At 41.8% G+C, this 21,123-nt stretch overlaps 1 protein-coding gene across 1 annotated transcript in view; it reads right to left on the reverse strand.

Annotated features, from left to right (window-relative positions):
• The window catches only part of ADAMTS12 (ADAM metallopeptidase with thrombospondin type 1 motif 12), a 4,001,072-nt gene that overhangs the window by 2,055,869 nt on the left and 1,924,080 nt on the right, over positions 1-21,123 (reverse strand). The window lies entirely within an intron of this gene.

Here is a 21,123-nt window from a genome sequence, read left to right on the forward strand (position 1 = left end):
TTTAAATGATACCATCATTCTTGTGAATTTTCTGTGCACGTTTTAAGACGCGTTGGGAATTTGTGTGATGTTCTGGGGCAAAACCCCGCTATTTATGGATACTACAGACTCTGTGTTTAAGATAGAGACATGGGAATTTACTGGAGTATGTAAGGACAGGCCGTGTATATGTGTATATTTTTTAATGAAGAACCAAGGTTGCATAACCCACTAAAATCGAAAATAAGTTGCCCTTTTTGAATGCAAGCCCTCAGGAAGAGCAGAGTTTGAACAGAGTATACCTCATGTGATAGTTAATATGTATATGCAATGACAAACCACTATGTATTTGAGAAATGTGTATTTTGATCAAATATAGATTTGTGTGCAATTTGACAGGGAGTGTCCTTTCTGCAAGCCATTAAATGACTTCATTCTGACACACAATCGTGCTCTCCAGTGAGAACGCAAAGAATTCTCCAACCTATCAGAACTCTGAAGGGGTTGGGCATAGAAAGCTAGCCTCTCCACCCACTTTCAAAACACATAAAAAGAGACTGCTGGGACAGGTAGGGACATTCAATTCCATTTGCCGCAGAGCATGCTGACCGACAACTTCACATCCAGAGATCCAGACTTCAAATCCATCAATCTCCAGAACCTGTAGCAGTACCCAGAAAGCAGTGTTACATCCAGTATCCAGAACCAGAGGCCAGAGATCCAGAGTGACCCAGACCGCTGTTAGCAGAACCAGAGAGCTGACCCAGATCACTGTGAAGTGCCGAGACCAGAACCGGAGTCCAGTCCAAAACCTGACCAGATCCGTGGGGAGGCTTATTTCAAAATATATTGTGAGTACCTAGCAGAACTGTGCAGAACCAATCTCTTAGTTGAAATAATCTAATCCAAACTATTTTAATCTAACCAGAACTGCCTCTTAGAAGTTGTCACTTGTTATTTTGCAAAGCTGTCACCTGTCATTTTCTAGCTGCAAGCTGTAACCTGTCGCTTTGAACTTTTAAAATTTCAAATCCGAAAAACAACCTTCACAAAATCATTCATAACTCCGTAACCGTTTGGGCTAGGAACTTGGTTTAACTTTCCTCTCCTTATACTTTTGCCGTAATCACGATTCTCGCACACGCAAATTTTGCCGCGATTTGCGATTTGGCCCGATTTCTTTACTTGTAAAAAGATAGCTGCTGTTGCCTGAACTGCTAAATTTCGTTTGCCTCTTAAGAACCATCCCTGAATAATTGCTAGAGTGAGCTTGGACTAATATTAACTAGATACCACTCACCCTGAACCTCCTGAAGGGAATTAAAAGCATTTTCAGCATATTTCTCACTGCATTGTCACCATATTCAAAGCACTTGGGTCTGTGTTTCAAAACTCCTATCTGTTGTATAAGCTGCTGGGGGGGAATTGAACTGAATTCTATTTGATTGCATTCCTAAGAACTGAGTCCCATTCTATTCATCTCCTTACATTGCATTAATGGGGGAGTGGATTGTCCAAGAAAGTGATTACATTGTCTTTTGCTGAAATCCTATCAAGTTATTTTCTGTATTGCATTTTCATTCAACATTGCATCCATCTGAAACTAGATAAAGCATTCTCTACCACCTTATTCTTCTGTTCCTATTCCCAAGCGTGCTACCTCATCCTTTATACTACTTCTGAGTAACCCAATCAGTTGTTAGTAGAACATTACCCATTGTTGTTAACTGCTCATGTTCTGAAGTGTGATTTCAATTATTAATTTATTATAAAGTGTGATATATATATATATATATATATTGTTTAAATTCTCAAATAAACCTTTTAAACTTGAAAAACAGAACTACTTCTTGGCTCAGTGGGGTCAGGGGGATTCCAAGAGAGGGGTGTTATATAGGGGTAGTCATCCAGAACTCATGAACTGGACATAAAGATATATCAATAAGGGTTTCCATTCAGTATCCCAGACTAGGCATTGACTTAGCTGTAGTGCTGGATTGAATCCTCTTACAGCTGTTTTGTGGAAGTGTTCATTCAGCAAGGGTGTTAGGGAGAATTCTCTCTTTAGGCTCAATTTCCTAACCTAGTGAGTCCCCCAGCAGCTTTGCTGGATTTCTGGAGTTTGTTTTTTTTCCTCCTGCCAAGAGACTCTTTTTTTCCCACTCTTGGACACGATTTATGGTGTTCCTTTGACTGCTTATGTGTGTTATGGGCTATGGGGTCCTTTACTCCATAGGGTCTCATGTGTTTTTACTACGTGTGTTACACAGCACCCTCCGTGCAGTAACACAGGGGTGTCATAGTGACCCCCCCACCATAGACTCCATACCCTGGGACTGACTACTGTCTCCCAGGGCATGTAAAGTCACCATTGGCTTTACTATTCCCAAATAATTAACAGAAACCGGTACAAACCATCATATTGTGGAAGTACTGGTCGGGGCAATTCGATTGCCCCGGGGTCTGTTAGTCGAGGGGGCACGTCTCCGTCCCCCCTGATCGAGTTTTGGCTGGTGGCAGTGGAAACTACTTTTTATATTCGACTGGGAATATTTTCCTATGGGATTTTCCCATTGTTCGAGGCTACCAACTTTAATTATTTAATTCTAATAGCCTCGAACATACCACCGGTTTATTTAATTAATATTAATTCTCCGGTTTGTATTTTTTGCCAAGACTCGATTCTAAAATGGCGTTTGTGTTCTCTTCTGTGACTCCAACCCAAGTCGAGCCCTTTGTTCCACTTTTTGGCGGGCTTCTCCACAGAAGCCTCCAAAAGTGGTGCCACTCTGTCTGGGTACCACAGGGGGTGTGAGAGAGGGTTTAGGCACCTTGGACTGAGTTACCTTGGTAACTCAAGTCGCACTCTTGTGTGATTGGCCCAAGTGGTGAGCCGGCCGGCTCACCACTTAGCATGTTTGATTGAAAGCTAGGCTGAGTGAATGGGGGTATGCTGCATAAAAGCAGGGCTTTGGGGACTGGAACTTCAGAAGTCGCCACATGACCTGAGAATCCGACGAGGGAGAAGCTGAGCCGACCTACCACGACGACACCACCGGTGGAGCCCTGCAGAACCGACTCACCACTTCCCGACGAAGATCTCCCGGCTGGAGAGGCTTCTTCCCCTGACTGGTGGGCACAACCAGTTTACCTTCTTTTCTTCGCACCCCAGACCGGTTTGTGGTCGAACTGCCCGTGCCAAGCACCCCGGCGGCCGGATAGCCACTCACCACTGAACCACAAATCAACAGACCGCTCCTTGTACTTGAGAAACTCTGCGGCTGGTTTCTTCCCTGGCAGTGCAACGGACTCCTGTCTTCCTCCCCGATGAGATCCTCTCTTCCCCCGGACAAAGCACCGACTTGCATCCGCTGCCAGGAACAACTGCCCCCGCTGGAGTGTTCTCACCACTTTAAGGTACCGTGTCCGCCAGACCTCCCTTTCTAAAGATTGCTACAAGGTAATAATAACTCCTTAACCTTCTGGACTGGGCTGGCCACCTTGACCCTCTAACTGGTCCCTTTCTTTGGTCCAACTCCTTTTTGGACCGTTACAAGACATTTTGTGCACTGCAACCGTGTGACCTTGGACACATTTCATTTTGATCCTCTTAAAGCGGATCCAGCTACTGACTCTGAATTCACGGCTTTACTTTGCCTTCCTCTCTTGTTATGTTCTTGTAAAAGTGTTGGGATCTGTTCAATTTGTTCTCTGCTTTTCTCTCCCTTTTTAAAACGAATTATTAGAGTGCCATCTACGTTAAGCGCTCACCGCTGTCTGAAAATAAGTGGGGCTTCACTTAAGACTTGTCTAATATTCTTTTAAGGGAATGTATATCTTTTAGTGACCGTGTTTTTGAATTGCTTACTATTAGTGCCTGTGTGTTTTTCTAGATGTGGTTTTTAAATAAATAATTATATCTCTTTTACACCAAGCCCTGGTCAGTGTTTACTTGTTCTATTGTGTCCTCTTGACCTATTGTGAATACTCTGTATACTGCCTAACTCTTCTTGAGGGACGTCTGACTGCTCAGCCACAGCTACCAAGTGAATGAATCTGTGTGGTACAGACTGCTACCAAGTGGGTTTACTGCCAAACACCTGTAGTCTTAAATCTTTTGCAGTGGTCCCAGAGGGAACTGCACGGTTTCTGCCTAACAAAGGGTATCGCAGAGCATCGGAAAATAATGATTGATGTTAGTGAATGTACATGGGAGTGTGTGGTGTAGGAATGAAGATGTAGAATAATGTTGAGTACTGGGGTGAGGTAAAAGGTTGCTGTAGATGTAACGTGTGGCAGATAGATGTATAAATGATAGGTGTGGTAGAAAAGGTTGGTAGAGTGAGAGATTGTAGAACTGTTGGGTAGATGATAGATTGCAATTGGGAAGTGGTTTTCTGGATTACGGGTACGTGATGGCAATTCTGTGATAAAGTATTTGTAGTGATATGGGTTGCAGAGTGGAGGTGTTATTGATTGGCAGTGTCATTCAAGAAGGAGGAATGTTGTGCTGTAATGGAAAAGAGTTTGATTGCTGGAATGGAATGAGGAAGTTTGTAGTAGAATCGAGTATAGTATGGGATTAATACACAGTATAGTTATATTATTACAATCGTTGTGACATACATGGCACATTGATTCTATGTCATATTTCTGCATTTTATGGCCCGAACACAAAAAAGACAGATTCTTTTTGACCATTTTTATGTTGGCTTTAAAATGCGAGAATAGCTCATACTGCCCCCCTCCTTCACCGCCCACACCCTGTCCTGATGAATCTCTTGTTAATCACAGGGGTTTTACCAGCCCAATCCTCCCATTTCCCAGGCCCTTTTATTTTGAGAAGACACCAGTATGACTGTGTTATTATTATTTGATGGTGCTAGCTTGCTCCCATCTTTAGATTTAGGATTAGATATGCGTTTTTCAAACCCAGTTGAAATTCCATAAACACCCTTGAACAGTGATCACTTGTTTCTGTCTTACTGTGAGATACCTTTTCTTCTTTACTGCAACTAAAGAAGGTCAATGGATCAACATTAAACACATTTTAAGTACAACACAACCATTCTCACCATTGATCCTAATCCCCAAATGTACGATATGGTATTTAATAGTGTTCACTCAATCCTTTGCAATGTTTTAATGAGATCACAAGAAATACCATGAGATACAATGTTTTGTTATTCGGGTCAACAAAATCCTAGCATCAGAAACAGATTTCTATACTTTCAAAGGCATGATCCCCCGTGATGGCTGTGTAAGAGAATGGCTGCTGGCATTTTTCAATGGCAATAGTGTAAACATAGGGTGCATAATACCCTAAATATTTTCACTGTTTCATTATCACAGTTACACAGTATTTTTGTTCATGCCCTGTCGTTAATACACACACCAGGCAGACTTATTGAAATCAGACAAATGATAAACAAGTATGTTGTCAAAAATGAATTCTCAATACTTGTTTAGTTTACTGACTTATTTGTAACGTGGTTAGGTTACCATAGGGTCTCACTGGAACCGATCATAGTTACTTCAATATTGTTCTTAATGTTCATTAGTGCACAAAGTATTAGAAAACCAAACAACACATTCTAGAAAGGTACGATGTTAAAGCACACCACCAGTGATAGTCATGTGTACATTTATTTGCTTTTTCAATAGGCTGCCTAATATTAAAAAGCAAAAAACCTTTGCAAAATCTTAAAGATGTAACACTACTGCTGTATAAAGAAGGACACTATTAAATGCCTTGGGGGAGCATGAACGTTAACTCTGATGGTTCTACTATGAAAGTATACATATTAAGCCGTTGTATTACCATAGATCAAAACTCGTGTTCCTCTGGGGATAATAACGCATGTGCGCTAAAAATGCAGGTGGATGATCAAATGTAAACATAAATAAATTACACATGTCAAATGAAATATATGATCGGAAATATGCCTATGCCCTATTCCTCAATTGTCCCATTGCATCACGGGTAGCAGGAGGTGAAGGAATTTAAGAAGGCAACTTAAGGAAACAAGGCATTACATTTCCAGCAAACAAAAATGTCAGTATCCAAATTGATTCCTTGGTCTGCTGTTATAGATGTATTAGTCATGTCATTTTATTGGAGTTTTAAGTGCTGATGTGGGGAGAGCAGGATTGGGCGAGGGGAGCATTAGGGTATATTATAACTATCATAACTCACTCGCTGGTGGTCTTGAAGGGTATTGCACACAAGACAACAATTTGATATAGTTATCTACAAAAGGTGCAGGGTGTTTTACTAACAACCATATCTTGTGGTCTCCCTTACATAATGGGCGTATTGCTGTCTAACCACCAGTGTACAGTAGTGGCTCTACTGCTTGACCAAAAGCTCGTTTTTATTTTTCCTGTTTCTTTTGCTACACTTATACCACCAAAATGTATATGCTGGGGTGGGGTCAGGAAATGTTAGCGGGGATAGAGAGGGTCTGCAGGAGTCCTCACCCCATATTCTGTGGTAAAAAATATTTAAAGAGTGAGCAAAAATAATGAGAGCATATTATTTCAAGAGATATACCTAGACCCACGAATATGGTTGCCTCCAGTTCGCTCTGAAGTGATACATAATATGATATGATATGGCATGTACAATGTGCCTATACACACATGTTTTAAGGCGCAACGAGGCAAGGGAGGGGGAACAGAGGGAAGGCAGATAACGATCCTACTAGGCCAGGTGTCATTCTATAAAATGCCCCTTCACATCCTAATGCATTGACAAACAATGTTCCATTTGCTGAACTAAAGTTTTATTGCAGTGAAGTTCCACAATTACATAGTCACATGTAAATGCTTTGTTTTTGATTTTGCACACATTACACGACCCACATTTATCAAACCCACTTGGATTATTAAATAACCATGATGCTTGTTCTGGTATTTACATGGCCAAAAAAGAGGGCCCACAGTTTTTTTACATGGTTTCAACAATTCCTGAACAGTCAATGAAACTCGGGAATACAAGTCTTTAGCCAGAGTTTTGTCCATCGGTAGAAGTGACCAATTCCTTTCAAGGCCCGGTAAATTTCATGACTACATTTGTTGAAAGATGTCAAGAATCTGTTTAAGGCATCTGCCTGTTTATTAATTGAGATTTTGCTAGCTGGTGTACTTTCTGCATTTCCAGAGATAGCGTAGAATCTGAGTAGTCGGTGCTTCTTGCCATTTTACACTCACTGTAGCTTCTAATTGTAATTGTGTAACTTCACTGCAATAAAACTTTAGTTCAGCAAATGGAACATTGTTTGTCAATGCATTAGGATGTGAAGGGGCATCTTGTAGAATGTAGAGTCGACAGCAGGGATATTCCTCAAAGTTTTGATATGAAACTGTTGGTTATGCATCAAGCTCCAGATCCAAAACATGCATTTTAATATCACTATATTGCATCATGAACTGTAGATTATATCATAGTGCTAACTCTCCCATTCAGGAGAAGGCATGTCCATTAACAGTCTGACAGCCTAAGCCTCAGCAGTCGTGAGTGAATCTTCACTTGGGTTTACTTAGGTTTGGGCATTCAGTCTTTTACAGGCTCGGCCTGTCCTCAAACAGGAGTTTGTCACTATTAGCACCCTGGGACATACCCTGACAGTAAAAAAAAAAAAACATTTCTGAGAAATCGCTTCCACTTTTTGCACATAACCAATTTCCCAGAAAATATTTAAAAAAACAAGATGGCTGCCATAGTGAAGGGAATAAGTCCTTTCCTTGTTTCTATGGCTCTCTTGAAGGAGACAGGAGGAAGCTGTGGTATGCCTGAACAGAGACACGATGTAGGTAAGTGGGGCAAGGAGTAGAATCGGTTGGGGCTGAGGGGAAATCTCAACAGGATGGTGATGGGGGGCCATGGAGAAGGTGCTGGAAGATCCAACAAAGAAAAACAGCTTAGACTTGCCATTGCCTGCCTTTTGAGAATTCCATCTAATATTCATCCTTCGTGAAAATAGTCCAGAGTCACCAAACTATTTTGCTGTTAAAAAACTGTCTGTAAATGAGATTGCTCTCCAAATTATCTTAGTTGGTTCCAGGATGACACAGCTGGTAGTGATACAGAAAATACGCCGCTAATTTGTATGCACTACATTGATGTGGAGTAATCCGCAAATGCCATTCGACGAAAAAGGCTTGTTTTAGGATCTAGGCTCTCCCCAAATGTACAGTTGAAAGTGGTCAAGAAATGAATGATGAAGGCCTGTTAACTTTCCAAAGAAGTCTCACTAAATGTAATTGCTCACAAAGTGAGCCATGGAAATTCTTACAAAAGCACCAAATACTGCCACTGGTGCTTCCAGAACAATGTACCAAAAATAATGCAGCAAAAATACAAGAGGGGATGTTCAAGGTGAGGTCACCATTATTTACAATATTATACTGATAGGCCATGCTACAGCAAACACAACATGGATTGGCTAAGCTCCAGCTGCGTGTCTAAATTTCCTATTTAATTTCACCATGATCAATTATTGAATGTCTAATTAAGAGAGTCATTCTTACCCAGCTACTAGCTGAGAGATTCCTGTCAATGCACACATGTACGCAGATATGCACGCACACACCACTGCATAGGTATGAGAGCAAACACATTTTTGGGCTCCTGGGGCAAAATTATTTTTTTCTTATTGATTTTATTTACGTAAATCTATACTGGTTCACACAAACTGTGCTTTCTTCCCATTTAATTAAAGCCACTAGAGAAGTTTCTTCACACAACAAGCCCAGTAGGGAAATGTGTCATGCAAGCATTTTACAAAGCAGTACGTCTATATGGAAAATTGTTCTACGGAGGATAGTCAAGGCTTTGTAGACTAATTTGAAAAAATAAGTGACTTTATGGTTCAGTATAATTGCCCTGCACAGGAAGATGCACTTATTATAAAAGATAAAAGTATGACTAGCATAATGAATTAAAGGAAGCCGTGTTCATAAAATTGAATTATGTGGCAATAACAATTCAACGTTAAACCACATGCTCTGCTTTAACGTACCATTAAAATGCATTATCTGTATGTTATACGCGCAGAGGTACACTCTGTATTTAATTTGATAGAGATTTGCAATCTTTAACTGTTGAAAGCAATATTTTAAGCCATAATGATGGGTTTTCAAGGGTTTTTCAGTTTTACCATAAGGTCCGTTTAACAACATTTTTTCACTGAATGTCATAGGTTTGTGTTAGTGCAACTTAACCATAAAGTCCCTTTAACAATGCTTTTTCAGTGAATTCCATACGTTTTTATTAGTGCAACTTATCTATAACGTCCCTTTAACAACTTTTTGTTGAGGGAATTTCATAGGTTTTTATAGTGGACCCTTACTCTGCTACAAGTTCCTTATATTGTACGCACCAATAATGCAGCAGATATGGAGTCTGCAGACAGTGTGGGAGTCGGTGGACGTCGGACGGCATTCACAAAGCCCAGAATCACAGAGGAGATCCAAAAAAAATGTACCCATTGTGAGTAACCAGAAGGTGTCTCACTCACTAGTCCCTGGGAATCTGTCATCCAGGTTGCCAGGACAAGAACATTGCTTTTGGATCTAGTTCCTGGATGTGGACCAGTGCGGGAGGATCACCTGGATGAGGGGTCCTAGGGAGTGGGCGTGGGACATGGTAAGATATGGTATCCCCTTGCCTATAACACCTTTACCCCATCCTACCAAGTAGGATATTTAGTAACTCTACCCCTCCCCTTTTTATAACATGAACACTTTGTCATGGACAGCCCACTATGAGAGAAACTGGACTAACACCTGAGCCTTATACCTCACGTGTCCCAATACGATGGTCAGGCAGGGTCAGTAAATGACTGACCATCACACACACCTGACTTACATTAAGCTTCCCCACATGGATAAAGGGCAGAGCACGAGAGCACACTCTGAGCGAGGCAAAACACATGAGGAAACAGCAGTTTCGAGATGGCAGCTGAGCAGGAGGGCAATGGCGGCAAAGACAAAGGGGATCCCAAGGAGAGAAATTCATTTGACCTTTTTGACAAAGAACCATTACTTTCCAGAGACCTCGAGAATAGAAAGCGTTAGACCAGGAAACCAGCTGAAGAATCCTGCATTGTGTGACGGAGATACCCGGGCCCTCCCGTGACATTGATCAAGGTGGGGAGAATCACCAGCCACTGTGGTACTGTCCTTGGCTCCAAGAACAGAGCAGCCTCAGTGAAATCAACACACTGGTGAGTTGGGGAGATCGATACAAGACCATCAAAGTGGTCCTGCGAAAGGTGAAACAAATTCATGCGCAAAATTGAAAGTCTTCGATGTTGATACAGTAAAGAAAGTTTATGGCACAATAGATCAAGTTGGTTTTAGCCCAGCAGAATGAGATCAATTAAAAGCTTTGTGTTAAAGTGGGTCTGAACCCAGCAGAGGGTGACCCGTGGTGAAGCGGAAATCACCCAAAAATGTTTCTGTGTGAAATCCTAAGAAGAAAGGAACTTTGATGTTTGTTGTGTTGCATCAGCCCTCTGAAAAAAAGAGTCTTGGAATGGCAAGAGAAGCCAGAGACTGTCCTAACCTCGACTGTGCTGCCTGGTCCAGTGCTGAAAACGTGGGCAAAGGAAGCAAACAGCTTAAATATCCTGCCATATCATTTATTGAACACTTTTCTTTTGTATACCATTGTTTCCCACACTATTTGTACTTAGAAGTAAGGATCAGCAATAGGTTTATTAGGATCGGCCCTTTTATTTTGACAAGACACCACTAGTACTATGTTATTATTCTTTGATGGTCGTAGCTTGCTCCCATCTTTAGATCTATGTTTAGATAGGCATTTTCAAACCCAATTGAAGTTCAATAAACACCCTGGAACTGTGGTCACTTGTGTCTGTTTTACTGTTTGATACCATGGCTTCTTTACACCATCAACCACCAAACACATGTGCATAAAATCATTACATGCAAATATACCTTTATGTACAAACACTTACTTCAAAAAATTCTAACAATCTTTAGCACACATTACAATGGAATGCACCAATCAGAAACCATAACTGGGGCTACCCACCTTCTCCGTCATCCGACCCATGAAGCGAGTGTCAACTGAGGCATTTGCCGCCACTTTCTCACCCTCCCTTTCCCTTTTGCTGACTCACAACCTGACACAGCCCTTTCCATGCTCCACTCTGTTATATCAGATACTCTCGATGTTCTTGCCCCTGTCATGAGGATCCGCCTGAAGCCCAAAGCCAAGAGCAACTCTTGGTACGACTCAGACCTCGTCACCCTTAAACGCAAGTGAAGGTTGGCTGAGAGGAAATGGCGTGCTTCTGGTACATCCTTTGACAAACTGGCCAGCCGCCTGCTCAAAGGCAATACCGGCTCTCTGTCCGCACCCAGAAGATTGCTTACATCCAAGCCCGCGTCACTGCGGCATCCAACCACTCGGCTGAACTCTTTGAAATCTGCAAGGAACTGGCCAATTCTGACACAGTCTCTACCTCTCCTGTCCCTTTCCAGGCCCTCTGCACATCTCTGATTTCTCATTTCATCTCTAAAACTCAGGACATCCTTTCCTCTCTCTCCTCCTCTCCCCTGCCTCCCTCCACTCCCTGCTTTTCCTCTGGCCCTTCTTCGGCCACCTCTCCTCCCTCCTTCTCTGCATTTCCCCCGTTCTCCACTGACGAGGTTTCCAGATAAGTCTTATCTATGAAAGTCTTGTCAAAACAAGTTCACCCCTACTCCTCCAAAACCAACAAGGACCACATTGTCCCCCTGGCTCCTGCCCTGGCCGACTTCTGCAACCACTCCTTCACCACTTGAGTCTTCCCTTACCCCCAGACGTACTCCCTTGTGTACCCTCTTCTTAAGAAACCCTCTGCCGACCGTCTTGCTCGGCCAACTATTGCCCAATCTCCATCACTCCTTTTCTTGGCAAACTCCTGGAAAAGCTGGCCATCTCCCAGCTTAATCTTCATACTGAATTTCTTGGTTGCCTCCATGACCATCAGTCTGGTTTACAGTGATAATTTCGACAACAAAAATGTCGAAAGTCAAAATATCGAAAAAAAAGTCGAAAAAAAAATGTCGACTTTTTTTTTCAATGCATTTTTTTTTCAAATGGGGGGGTTCCCCCCCAACCCCCCTTTTTTTCTTTTTTATTTTTTCCCTTTTTTTTTTAACTCCCGAACCCCTAAAATAAATATATAATTAAAAAAAACGAAAGTCGACATTTTTTTTTTCGACATTTTTTTGTCAACATTTTTGTCTGTCGACATTTTTTTTTCGAAATTATGACCACCCACCCATCAGTCTGGCTTCAGAGCTGCCAGAAGCACAGAAACTGCTCTCCTGAACATCTGTGAAGACCTGCTCTGCAACTTTGACTCCAACACCCCCTGTGTCCTCATCTTACTTGATCTCTCTTCTGCCTTTCTATACGATCAACCATGCTATCCTGCACAGTCGTCTCCGTGATAACCTGGGGATCACTGGCCAGGCTCTGGCGTGGCTGCCTTATTTCCTCTCTGATCGCCCCCCCAGGTTCAACTTGGCTCCTCTATCTCTATCTCTACCTGTGGTGTTCCCCAGTGGTCTAACCTCTCTCCCTGGGTGTTTAAACAATACCTGGCACTTCTTGCCCACCGCATTGTCTCACTCTGCCCCAACTTCCAGTGCTAAGCGGATGACACTCAACTCATTTTTCAGGCTACCCTCAGCCACCTCTTCTCCCTCTCTCATCTCTGATTGTCTGTCCCTCCTGTGCCCTCTTCCTTAACCGCTCCTGCCATCACACAGGGTACTCCTTTAGGGCAGAGGATACCACTGGCCGTCTCGCAGGCCATACCGGTTGTCGTAGATCCTTACCTTTTGAGGATCACGGTGTTCTGCATGTACTGCGACACACAGCTCTGCAGGCAGAAGTCGTTTTGCAGTGCTTTTGAGGCAGTTGTCAAGGAGCACAAGAATGAATGCCCCGCCCTTAAATTATGGCATGCCCACATCTTTCCCTGTCCGCCTGCCCATCCGTCTCCCGTCATTGGTGCACCTACCCTCTCATCCCTCCCTTCCCTCCTTTTCTTACCTTCCCTTCCCAAACCTTACCTTGCCACCTGCAAAAAAAACCTCAGAAAAGCTATAAAAAAATATAAAACCAAAAACACACAAAAAAGGTTCTTTTAGGAGCCATCTTTCACAGTTAAGAAATAGAAGTGTGAAAAAAAAGTTACAGGCCCCTACGCAGCCTGCATTGTCCACAGAAAATGTGGTAGTCTGCGTACATCAGAAAAAATTGCAGGTTTGGAGTTAGAGATAAATAAATAAAACCAATCTAAATTGTTTTGCATTAAAAAATGCTGGCTCTTAAAAAACTTTTTCTGTGTTTTTGACTTTTATATATTTGTTTTTATGTTTGGTTTTATATACTGTAGAAAAGAAACATTTTGCTGAACTTCTAACTTTCATAAAAACTGCTTCAAAGCATTTTGAATGTTTACCACAACATTCTGATTACCAATATCAATTAGATTGGCTCCATCTCTCTGAAAAATGTTGGCAATATCAAATGTAATGTTGTCATTATGCCAGCATCTTGGAGAAAAGCACACACAGCTTTATTCACGTTGCGCCTCGCTTATTCCATTTGTGGACCAAATAAACTCAAAACGCATCCACAGCTGTCTCCGCCGAAAAGGAAGACAAAATTATTTTTGAATTTCTGAACATTTAATTTATTGAAAACTGCTGTGAAATTCCAGTCACATAACCCATACTGTGGGCCTGATCACGACTTTGGCGGTAACGCCGGTCGTATTACCGCCTGCCGTATTAGCCCTACCGCCGAACTCCCCGGCACTAATAGTGCCGGATCACGAGTTCAGCGGTAATGTAATTCACCATTCCCCATTGAGCCCATTCGGGAATGCCCCATCCCCCATTGGGCTCAATGGGGAAAATGTGCACTCTTACCACCAGCGGATTTCCCGCCGGCGGTAATAGCGTGAATTTTTGGCGGATTTCTCCCCAGCCAAGAGCTGAAATCGAAGTCCTGATTTGGTGGACCCTTAAATCTGGCAGTAATAGCGCGACCGCCGGATTTAAGGGTTACCGCCAAAGTTGTGATGAGGCCCTGTTTCCTGCAGAGTAATTATAAAATATAACCTTGACGTATATCAAGGTTTAGTCAGTGGAGCAATTGGTACAGTTGTTGGCTTCCAAACATATCCACATGACAACAACATTCAGTTTGTCGATTTCCACTTTGACAAACTTGCAGAAGTTAAAAGGATTGGCCACACAATTGCATGTTTCCTTCTTTTCAAAGACATGTGCGTACGCAGAGAACAATTTTCTCTGTCTATTGCATATGCTGTTACTATTCACAAATCACAAAGTCCAACCCTAGATCAAGCATTAATTGACATTGGCAGCAAAGCCTTTAAAGAAGGTGTCAGTTACGTAGCACTTCTGTGTACACTCAATGGTGTATTCCTAGTTAACTTTGAGGCAAACAAAGTCAACACTGAGATTCCATGCATCTTGGAATACAACAGGCTACGTGCACTACACACCCCCAATCTAGATATGTACACTGTACCTCAAAAGGCGAAACCTTTAAAAAGAGAACTAACACAAACATAATCTATCACAGATCTCCCAACAATACTGCTAAGGAAACAATGACCAACTCCTTGTGCATCAAACAATACAACCACAAAACTGTCTAGTACAAAATCAACTGCAGGTCCATCACAGAAGAAAGACACAAATGTCTCTTCTCCATAAAAATCTGCAGGCCTATTAAATGATCCACAAACAGAACTCCCTTGCACATTTAAATTCACCAACACAACTGGAGTAAATTGTTATTCTAATGTAACAATCTTCTTTTTCAATTACCAACAATTGTTCAAACATTTACTTAAACAGCTCTGACCAGTTGTGTTTGCAAATGCTTGTCCTTCATAGAAATGCCACAAATAATCCTGACAACCCTTACAGTGTTTCAGGAATAAGGCAAGGATTGGACTACTGTGCAGGAATTGTTACATTTACCATAAACACACAGGAAGAGGCACAAGAATTTCTAATGTACTTACTACATGTACTGGGAATCAAAAACATCCTTATAAATAAAATTGTCCAGATTTCATACACGTGGAAACATACATGTACTTTCTGCAACCGTGTTTCAAAAGAGCACATCCCTAATGCACGATTTGTATATACATTAATGCAAAATTCTGAATCCATTGCATTTCTCCAATTTCTGCAGAATGCACATCATGACATATTACGCCATTTTTTGCAATTCATAAAATCGTTCCACCAATCAAATGAACTCACATAGCCAATATGTAATACTAATGCTTCAAAGGTACAATGCAGATGGTACCAAAAATAACTGTTAACTTACAGGTTTCACACATAGTCAAGTATCTCTTGGAAAGAAAACATTCACAACAGGAGATATAATTTATCACACTGGTGCCACAACCATTGTAAGACACTATCCTGCATGTGTCCAAAAAAGAAGTGGTTGGTTGGAATGTAACAACACCTCAGTTACTCCAAAACATAGGTTACTTTCCTTTCACATCTAAAAAATGCCTACTTATTATTCCTTCAACCCAAATTTAGTCACTAAACTGTAACACAATTAACAGTTAGAATATAACAATAGGTATCTAACATCATCCATAATACTATAATACTATTATTAAAAGTCAATATAGTTAGAATCCGCCAACTGGTATCTAACTACTTAAAAAATACCCTCCATTGCAAAACACTTCAAATATGCCATCACAATTCTTATACAACAAAATATCTTCTAAACTCTAATGTAGTTAGAATATGCCAACAAGTATCTAACTATTTTAAGCACTCCCTTAATCACAACATGCTTCAAACAAACATAATATCACACTTACGCTCACATAATTGTAAACTGATTTTTTTGTCATACACTAATGTCGTACGAAACATTGTACACGTAATGTAATGTCGTACCAAACATTGTACACGTAATGCACTGTTTATGAGAGTCTAAAAAAGTAAATGTATATGTAAAGCTTTTAAACTATCCCGTTTAACGAATCCTGTTTTTTCCCACAAAAAATGAATCTGAGATTTCAGCTTCATAACGCTATGGAACTAAATAGCTATACCAATACATATGCTATAGGCACTATCCTCAATTGTACTACAATCATAATTACCATATACAGTCCAATTATATCATTCCACCATATAAAAACACTTTATGCTCCCATTACATTACTTATAATTAACAAACACATATTACTACTGTGGTTCTTCTGGTCATTCTCCTAATACATTACCTATAATTAATATACACATTTTACAACTGTGGTGGTAGCGGCCAGTTGACAGAACCTTGGTGCCATCCACCCTCAACTAAAAAAACTCACTCTGAACTGCCCCATCATCGAAATGATGTCCGCAGACACCGAAATTGACCGCAGGCTTGGCAGCACCGGCAAACCCTTTTTTCCACTTATAAAAACAGCTCCATGTCATCTTTATTCCACTACCCTACCCTTTACAAACACACTTTCTCCCACCAAATAACTGTTTTTCCCATGCTGTCCGTTAACAGCGCTGTCCACAAACTACCAGGGTGTCTGCTGACTGCTACGACACCTGCCAACCTTTTTCTACCTACAAAAATGGCCACATATAATATCTTTTCCAATTCCCCACCCTTCCAAGCCCCTCTTTCCACCACCAAACAACCCAAAATGTGTTTTCCAGACTTTTTCCCCACTGCGGTCAGCCGCATCTGTCCCAGGATACAACATGGCGGTTCACAAAATATGACGCACCTCACGCTTTTCACCATTCAATTAGCGGGAACATCCAATGTCCGCGGACCTCATGCCACCCTCTGTGCCAATCGGAGGCCCGTCCACTGACGGAATAGGGAAGTGTGTCCACGGACCGAACCCAGATATGACTAATTTGTTTTAACTACTTTTTGGATGTTTAAAAAAACATAAAACTAATGGACATATTTACACCAAATTTATGAACGCATGCTTTTGAGACCAAGCCACCACTCCTGCTGCAAATTTGGTGAACATCTATCAAGGGGTTTGGGCTGTAGGCCTGAGCAAAATAATGTTTCCATTGCATCTATGGGAAAAACCACACATTTTGGGAAACCCTCTATAATGTTGCCCACCTGATGAAACCTCACAGAATCAATCTGATGGGGCCATATACTGATTCGTCAAGGGGGGGGGCAAAGTTATACGACACCCAAAAAGTGCTATATATATATATATAAAATTGCAAAAAACTGGTGTAAGAAGCACCATGCTGGTACACTCCATTGGCTTGAAATATATTTCCCTCCCTTGTTCATCCTCTCTGTTTTCTTTTTTTTCTTCAAGATTTTATTTATTAATTTAGAACCATGCATAAACATTAAAAACAATACAATAATATAAATGTGCACGTCAAACACGCTCACAACAATTTAGTATTCTAAACTACAAGGTAATAACAACAAAGAAGAGCAGCAGTCAAATAGTAAAATAATAGAAAACAAAGGAAACACCAAAAATAAAAGAATAACCAAAATCAAAAGAAAGTAAAAATCCTAGAATGTGACTAATGATTAAGCATAAAGATCATTAAATGCCCCCCAGATCCTACTTTAGTATTTCCTATCTCCTTCGCAGAAGAGACATACTTTGCAACCAATCACCAATATTAGGGGAAGTGTCACTTTTCCAAAATTTCAAAATGTTTTTTTTTGCAAGGAGGAGGGATTGATACACCCAAAACATTTTGCATGTTAATAATCCTACACCTAAAGAAACTAAGCCTAGCAACCCAACAAGTGGATCTATGGGTATGGCTAGATCCATGAGTACATCCATTCTCCTAAAAACACCATCCCAGAATAATTGTTTCTTACCACATAACCATAAAATATGGAGTGTAGTGCCCAGATCTCTTTTACAGTTCCAACATGTGGCTACATTATATAGCTTACTCAATCTCATCTTTCTTGGGGACCAGTACAGATAATTATGTATTCTTTGTTGCATGTACCTTAGATCCAAATCCACTTGGTATTTAACTGGACTGCACAAATGTGGTACCACTCAGCATCTGACAATGAGTAACTTAAATCCAAGTCCCAATTTCCTCTACCATACTGAGATGGCAATTGAGACGCATAAGGTGTAATCAATTTATATATAGTAGATGCAGATAAGGGCATGGACTTTGAAAGAAGTAAAATCGTAGGTGGAGAGTGGAGTGTAGCGTTCAATGATGAGAAAAGCACAACAAAAAGTTCCTGCAGAATATTATGCCAAAAATGTCAGACGTCCAGATACCAGCTCTCTGCCACGGAACCCACGACAGAACAGTTGTTCAGTTTTATGGCCTGATATTTCCATAAGCTGGAGTCAGCACACAGCAAATGTCTCTCACCCCTAATCTCATTACACTTATGCCTTTCTCTCACAACATGCTTTACAAAAGGTGGAGTGGTGTCAACAGGCAACCCATTATACATGAACAAAAGCATATCCAGAAGGGTGGGTGAAACAGATCCGTAAGCAATTTCAATACAACCTGCATGTATAATGTAATAAGACTCCAACCAATAATGTAATGTGCACAGAATAAATGCAGAGTGGTAACACCTTGGGCCTCATTATGACCCTGGCGCTAAGTGTTTAACGGCGCCGTAAAAGGCTGCGGCGCCGTTAAACACTTAGCGCCTAATTACGAGGTCCCTTTGCGGGACCCGACCTTAACGGCTGGTTTTACCAGCCGTTAAAGTAGGGACCCGCAAAGGGACCTTGGTGCTAAATACGGTACCGCAATTTACAGTACCGTAATTAGCGCCTTCCCCATTCCCATTGAGCCCTATGGGGCAAAAATGGGAATGGGGATGGGCCATGGCAGCATGGGGAATTACCGCCCCACCAACCTCGGAATGGGGTGGCAATTCCCTATTCCGCCATGGCGGACTCCGGCATGGACCATGGTGCTAATAGCACCATGGTTTAGCGCCGGAGTCCTAATGAGGCCCCTTATGTCCGGATATCCAAAGCCACCCAACTTTATTGATTTATAATAAAAATTTCAGAAGGATGGACATCTTCACTACATTAACCTTACCCCATAGGGACAGTTTAAGCTTCTCCAATCTACAGGAAAGACTATCCACTTCTGCAATTTTCAGGCGGATATTATGCGCAAGCAGGGTCTCAAAATCCCTATTTACATGATACCCAAGTATTTAAAACCTGAATCCGCCCACTTTTCCCTACGCACATCAAACAACCCCCTATGGCATGAAAAGGAAACCAGATAAATCAAGGTCTTTGCCACATTAACTCTATAATTAGAGAATGTACCAAATTCCTGTAGTTTCAATAGAAGCTCCGGATATGATCGGTCCAGATTCGAAATCAGGACCAAGAGGTCATCGGCATACAAAAGCATTTTCAACATGCCTCATTACGACCCAGGCAGTAATCATAGCGCTATTTGCGCCATGGTTGCCTCCAAAACCTTACCGATTCCGCCATGGTGAATGGAGCAATTACCGCCCCATTCCAAGGTTGGTGGGGGCGGTAATTCCCCATTCACCATGGCCCTTCCCCATTCCCATTTGAGCCCCCATAGGGCTCAATGGGAATGGGGAAGGTGCTAATAACAGTACCGCTAATTGATTTACTAATTTACTAATAGATAGGGGTCCCAGCTAGGTGCAGAGTGCTCCTCCAAGTCTGTGGGAAACCCTAAATGAGGCTGTGGCTCCTCTCCATTGTACCACCATGAAGAGCCAACCGGTTATGCAGTTAACTAACAAATCACTCGGGTCCATTGTGAGATTTCCATAGTCCATTCCTTACAGTCTTCCATTCCTCCTTCTTTGGAGCAGGTTCCTAAGGGCTCAGGGGTACTGTCGAGATGCACTGTGATTCAGGGTATTGAGTGGCAACCGGTGGCATGTCCGTCAAAATCATGGCTTGGCAAGATTATAGAACAGGCCAGGACTATCCTCAGGCTCGAGGATAGTTCAAAGGAGGTGGGGGGCATGTAACCTCCTTATAGGGGATAAATAAATAAATAAATACATAAAAGGTAAAGGATGCCTGGCATGAGAAGCCATGTCAGAGATCCTTACAATGAAAAGGAATAAAATAGAGAGCAAAGGACCCACATGGGTGTCGTATGAGGGATCCTTTACTCTTAAGAGAACAAAAAACAGTGCTGGTATGAGTAGAGTGCCATGGACAGTGGTTTCAACTCATAAGATCACTGCCGCCCCAACATGCCCTCCACTGCTGAAGGACCCCAGGCAATCAAATCAATGGCACTCTCCAATCATGGGAGCGGACAACTTTATCAAAACCTCCCAGCCACGTATGTTATGCTATGTTATGTTATGTTATGTTAAGTTATGTTTTCCCATATAGCCTAAAAGAGGCATGGGTGCGCCTCCTTCTAAAAAAAACACTCTGGACCTAGAAATTGCCAATAACTACAGGCCCATTACCACCGTCCCTTTCTTGCTTAAGATACTGGACAAAGTTGCATACACTCAAATCCAGCAATATCTAGAAGAAAACCACATCCTAGGCAAAAGAGAGTCAGGCTTCTCTCCAGGACACGGGACGGAGTCCGCCCTACTCTATCTTAAAATATAACTCAGCGACATTATGGACAAAGACAAACCAGCACTTCTCCTCTTAGATCTGTCAGCTGCCTTTGACCTTGTCAACCTCAATACCCTAGGTATGCACCTAAAAAACAAGGCCCACTTCTCACCGGAAGCAATCGCCTGTGTGGCCTCATTCCTAAACAGAAGACTCATGAAAGTCTTCTCCGACTCTGCATGTACCTCCCCCACCTCCATTCACTGCGGCGTCCCGCAGGGCTCATGCACTTCCCCCACGCTGTACAATATCTTCACCCTGGCGCTTTTCAATGATCTGGACTGTCGCGACATAGCTTATACTAATTGCGCTGACGACACTCAGATGCTACTCCCTCTAAATGGTATATATGAACAAGACACTGCAGCACTAACCAAGATTTACTCAGCTATTCAGACATGGATGGCGGCCAACGGCCTCTGCTTAAATGGGGACA

The sequence above is a fragment of the Ambystoma mexicanum genome, chromosome 6p (assembly GCF_040938575.1).
Source record: "Ambystoma mexicanum isolate Mex_15411 chromosome 6p, UKY_AmexF1_1, whole genome shotgun sequence".
In the NCBI taxonomy this organism is placed as follows: domain Eukaryota; kingdom Metazoa; phylum Chordata; class Amphibia; order Caudata; family Ambystomatidae; genus Ambystoma; species Ambystoma mexicanum.